At 45.2% G+C, this 5,704-nt stretch overlaps 1 long non-coding RNA gene across 1 annotated transcript; it reads right to left on the bottom strand.

Moving 5' to 3' along the window:
* Positions 1–1,886: 1,886 nt before the first annotated feature.
* LOC135329533 (uncharacterized) lies at positions 1,887–5,486 on the bottom strand. Its single transcript, XR_010391005.1, has 2 exons — positions 5,260–5,486; positions 1,887–3,363 (listed from the first exon to the last, which is right to left on the bottom strand). It is a non-coding gene; the product is annotated as an uncharacterized LOC135329533 (long non-coding RNA).
* Between the last annotated feature and the right edge of the window lie 218 nt (positions 5,487–5,704).

Here is a 5,704-nt window from a genome sequence, read left to right as displayed (position 1 = left end):
CTGTGTACCTCTCAGTGCCACTCCTTTCACCAATAGTCTCCCCATTCTAGAAGTGCAACCAAATGCTTTCTTCCCCACTTCACTGTATCAAAACATACCCAGGCCAGGTAAGTTCACTTCACCAAGTGAGCCAGATGCTCTGTAGACCTTAAGATATCTCCATGTATTGTGCCAGCTGCAAACTGTGGCATGGTGACTTTTCCCTGACACGCAGGTCAAAGTCCAATAATTTCAGTACTGAGGTTGGTGCAAATAACAGCTGAATATGACTTTGTCCTGTAGGCAGATGAAAACCACAAGGCTGCTCTTTGCTATAACGGCAAAGTGTCTCATGTAGTTCAAGCCCTTCACCTCGGCTCTGATGCCCTCTGGATTTCAATCCTCAGGTCTGAACACATCAGTAGAGGTCTAGATTACAGCTTTCTTTATGAATCCTCTTCGGAATATGGCCTAAATGATGGGCACTTCATAAGACCAGCCCATCGAGTGCCATTTTCATCATTCAAGTCAATTTCTGGAGTTCTCCACCAACAGCAGAGACCTTGAGTGAAATGAGTAGGATTTCTGGTGGAGCATGATGCAAACCCAAACTCATTTCAGCTCAAATCCAAAGATCAGATTAACCCAGATCTGTGAATGCTGCTAACATCCCACAGACAGCAGCAGTCATCCACACCATCAGTCTTAAGAAAGGTGTGTGTCATTTCCTTAAAGAGTACATTGGGACAGAGCGTATACAGTGCACACATAGAGTACCAAGTTTATGGTATAGATGCTGAGCCACTAGTGTACTTCAAAATCCATTACAAGCCACAGAATAGACACTAAATAATCTATATACTGGATCAGAACAATGGAAAATGGGTGTTTCAGTTGTTTATAGAGACCGAAACTAAAAAGACATGCAACAAAACTGTTAGCCTAAGTTCACAATGCTGTGCTCTATCCATAGGCATTACAATAGTTCAAGATATGAAAAACTGGAAGAACTCCAGAGAATCTAGATAGACCTCATCTCATGATATATGGGTTTGCTTTTGAGAACTTCACTTGGGAGGTGATAGAGATAGCCAGACATGCCCTGCAATCTAGGCTAATTGTACAAGACTATTATTTATTCCATTCAGTAAGTGTGCATCTGGTAGTGATGACTGCAAAGCCTATAAGAAGGCTGATACTTCCTAGCAAGTGACATTTTTATGGTTAATAGAAACTGTCATAGAAATCACTTGGAGAGGGATGTGTACAGGCTTGATTTCCAACTTAACAGTAAATCACTTCAGATTAGAATTAGATATCATGACAAAATCCTTCATCCTGTAAATTTCTAGAGTGCAAGCAGTAGTGGCTCTGGGAGAAACTGTGATAAAACTGGAAGAAAAGTTTCTCATTTGGTTTTTACATCTAGAATGTCTGAGATTGTGTTTCCTCTGTAAATGATACTGCAGTACAGATGTGCCTGCTCTTTCATTTCTTGCTGTTGTATTAATAATGGGAAGGAGACTTTCTTGTAGGCCAGGATTCCTTGGGCAAGAGACTGTACAAACATGGAAGAGAAAAACAGGCCTCATGCCAGAGACATCACAGCCAGCACTAAACCTACAGTGTCCACAGAGTCTGAATCACCTCCTGGGTCCTTGAAAATGTGAGTCAAATACCAGGCATCTAGTGGGGCTCAGCTGACCATCAGCCTCTTGAGATGAGGGCACAAGGGTAGATGCTGTAGGTGAGGTGAGTGTGTCTCTGCTTAATTATTCTTATTCCTGGTTTGGGGGAGCTGCAGAGTTCTGCAACTTCTGTGAAACTGGTCTCCTGTCAAATGCCCTAACAACCTCGTGGTAGATCTGCGGTGACAGTAATGGTTAAAGGACATTGGTAAGACAAGGTCTGTGTATAAAGACAACATCTTTTATTAGACCAACTGAATACAGATGGGGAAACTAGACAAGCTTCTGGGCACAGAAGTCCTCCTCAAGTCTCTAAAAGCCACTTTTTGAGATGCTGCCAAAGAAAAAACAATCAGTGCAAATGACCAATATTCTCCTGGATATGAGACTTTAGTTTTGCCCTTCCAGCTGAGGATTAAGTCAGGGTTGGTTTTGCACCATCCACCTTTCCAAGGAGCCTGTCTGCTTTGCCCATTGCCTCCCAGGGAAAGCTGGGCACTCACAGGGCCCAGGAGTGGTACCATGGGTCTCCATTCCTCCCCTCTGCTCTTTAGGTATTGGTCTCTCTGACATTGCCCTCCTGTCTGGCCCAGTGTGAGTCCTTGTCCTTTTTGCACCTCCCTTGTGACATAGCAATAAGGGTTTCCTTCTCCCCAGCTTTATCTTTTTCATGAAGATGGAAAAGCTCCACAGGGCCATGGGGCAGCTCCTCAGGAGGTGTCTATGCAGTGCTCAGCATGGGACAGCAGGGCCACTGTCCTCAGTCCACATTCTTGTAATAGTAATATCACTCCAGCATCCAAGAAACAGGGCAATTTCACCAGAGAAAACCAAATTCTCCACAGTCAGAAGACAGCCCCATGAGAAAATCTGGTTTGAAACCAGTGGAAGATAGAAACCCAGGCACAAAAATGTTTGGGGTGGAGCATAGCCACGGGTTCAAATTATACCAGCCTGCCCAGGGAATGCCTTGCAGTGCTACTAGGAGCCACCCACAGCTGAGGGATGATGCCCAGCTGCTTCTCTTTCAGTCAGGCTCTGCTTCCAGCAGAGAGAACAAATAACCGCTTCAACAGGAGTGACAATGTACTGTAAAACGTCTCTCTGCAGCCCTCACCAAAGCACCAGTCACATGCTATTTCCCGCAAGCTGGAGAATTCACTATATCTGGTCTATTCTGAGTCAAACAGGGGCAGTTCCAGCCTGCTCAGGGACGGCCCTGCCAGCTGCCCTTCCGCTTGTATAATAGGGCAACGAAGGGAACAGCCATCTCTGGTACCCAAGCCGAGTGCAGCCGCAGGAGCGTGCGTGTGCAAGGAGACAGGTGGTTGCTGGGGAGTTACAATGGAAAGGCAATTGCACTGCACCTCTCACAGAATACAAGCGCTTGTAAAAAGCTGTTCACAGCCTGAGCCAATTAATTTCCATATTCCCTTTCAGTCAGATCTGGAAATGCAGTATATTGCAGTCAGTGCGGGACACTTGATACAGGAAAAAAAAGAAAAAAAAATGATTCAGCAATCAGTTAATTCAGGCAACAGGCAGGAAGAGTGGGTCTGAACAGATGAATCAGCATTGGCTTCAGGTGATGGAGAGAAGGAGGCATTTCTGCTCCAGTGATTTGTGCAGCCTGATTGAAGTGAGCCTGGGCACCGGCATCGCATAGGAACAGAAACTCTCTGATGGGCTACGAACACTGTGAAGAGAAAAAATCTAGCAGTCATGCAGACAATGTCTTTATTAAGTACATTTTGTCACCTCCTAGCTGATTGGACATTTTTTTATTGGCTTACAGAAAATGTTATAGATGTTTGGTTTTGTTTTTTTCCTAAGCATGTGGTAAAAGTGTGTGGGGTAGTGAATTTTAAGCAAGGCTGCATGAAATTCAATCACTTAATCTTAAATTACAAGCCACTGGCTGCCAAAGCAATTTCTGAGGTGGAAATTCTTCTGATTCACAGATTCCTTTGCCTCTTTTAAGGAACAAATGAGTAAACAAACTATGAAAATGTTATTTGCTTTTTCAGAATTTGCTGGGAGGGAAAGATTAAATTTCCTCAGTGGTATTTGGCAGCGCCTCCTTTTCCCTCTGTAGCAGGTAGCTAAGAGAGTATGATTCACGACAAGCAGATATCGTTTCCAACATTTCTCTATTGTACAGCCAAGAAGAACTGATCCCATTGTTTAAAATGTCACAGAGATGTTAATTAAGGTACACCAGAGATTACAAAACCTATTCCTGTCCCCTTGAAAGTCCTAGAGAAAGCGATGGGCCAAAAATATTTTTAGAGGATATATCTAAGGGTTTGGTGATATTCCGAGAGTCCTTAGTCATCCAGGTAAAACCTCGGGGGATTACCCAAGGATTACTCACCCAAAAAATTGTTGCAGACTGAAGCTCTTCTGTGCCTACTCTCTGGCAATCAAGTTGTTATAGGGAAAGCATTCGTAAAAGGAGATAAATAGCATGGCATGAGTGCTCAAGTGGGTGCTGAGAGGAATAAGGCTGTCTGAAAACCTGGCTCTTGGTCTTATGCCAGCACAAGACACCCAGAAGGAGCAGATGCTTTTAGAAATACAGTCTCTCTAACTCTTGGTCTGGTCTCATTCCAGTATAAACTGGGAGTCTATGATACTACTTTAGTATAATCATAAGTGACAGCAAGTCCAGATTTAAGTCCATCTCACTCTGGTGGGCTGAGATGGGGGAGAGGAAGGACCAGTCTAGATGATGACTTGAAGATGGGGCTTTGGACCTCGAACCCTGGGAGCCTGGATCCCCCTGGGGTCAGGGCCAGCTGGCGGGCAGGTGCTGGGCTCTGACTGGGATCCATGGGACACAGAAATAGTCACCCTCACACTTCTGGGGACCTGCTTCACAGGACTGCGACGAGGCTAACCGATACACCAAAGACTGCGGGATGCTCAGGTGCTGTGGCAATGGGGCTATGTAAGTGCCACTGGGTCAGGCTGTATTTCACATCAGTATATACAGAGGAGAATAGAGATGGTACTAACCATCAGTGTATCACTTCCTCATTTCTGGCCCCCATAACTACCCAGTTTCTGACTTTTTCCTTTGAAACAAACAAACCAAAAAAAACAGTATTTTGAGGACTAATTCTCACAAACTAATTCATTGTAGGAGACTTTTGTTTGTTTGTTTATTTTCTGGATACATCAGCCCTATCTGAGACATTCATATGCAGTCATTGTAGTGTAAAATTATTCTCCCAAAGAAACAATTACCAAGAAGGTAATCTTTCCTTTAATAAATGATATATATGTGTGATCACACACTTCCTCAAATTTTGTTCAACCCAGAAAAAAGGCTGCAAAACTAATGTGGCTTTTTTATTTTCACCTGTCCGTCTTTACTTTGTGAATCAGGACATCCATGCATTATCGAGGCCTGCTCAAAATGGAGCTGTCTTTAAAGCAGACTCTCTATATTGAGGATTATGTGTGGATTATTGCCGAGGGATCATTCAGAATCAGAGCTAAGCATTTACCCAGAAATCATTTGTAATTCCAGTTGCCCGTTATTTTGGTTAATAACAGCTGTAAGGACAATTGGATCAGCGTGGCGTACCTGTCATCTGTGCCGAAATTCCCAGCGCAGCCCCAAATTGTGCGCCGCACGATTACCGAGGGAAGCTCAGCGCGGCGCCTTATCTTTTTTGTAAATCCGCTTAATGCGGTTGCTGCTGGATCCCGCACACACTCCTGAATCAGCACCTGCTGTCCATCACCTGGAGGCAGGCTCTGCCTCCCGGAGCACTGATTCAGCAGGGCCGAGGACCGCCGTGCACGCAGCAGTGGCGGCAGCAGCCGCCGCCTGGGGAAGGGGAATTTGGGAATCAGGAAGTGTTTAGGCGGATGCGAGAAATGCAAAGGAGAGGCGCAGGGGGGAGGGAAAAGCCAGGGGGTGAAGGAAGAGGCTGCAGGCGGTGGGAAAACGGTCCAGGGGGCGGTGTGCAGGGAGGGGAAAAAAAGGGGAAAAGGAAATAACGGGGGGGGGGGGGGGAAGAGGAGCC

This window comes from Dromaius novaehollandiae, chromosome 1 (assembly GCF_036370855.1).
Source record: "Dromaius novaehollandiae isolate bDroNov1 chromosome 1, bDroNov1.hap1, whole genome shotgun sequence".
Taxonomy (NCBI): Eukaryota; Metazoa; Chordata; class Aves; order Casuariiformes; family Dromaiidae; genus Dromaius; species Dromaius novaehollandiae.
Note: the sequence above shows the minus strand (reverse complement) of the source record. Positions and strands in the feature narration are given on the sequence as shown.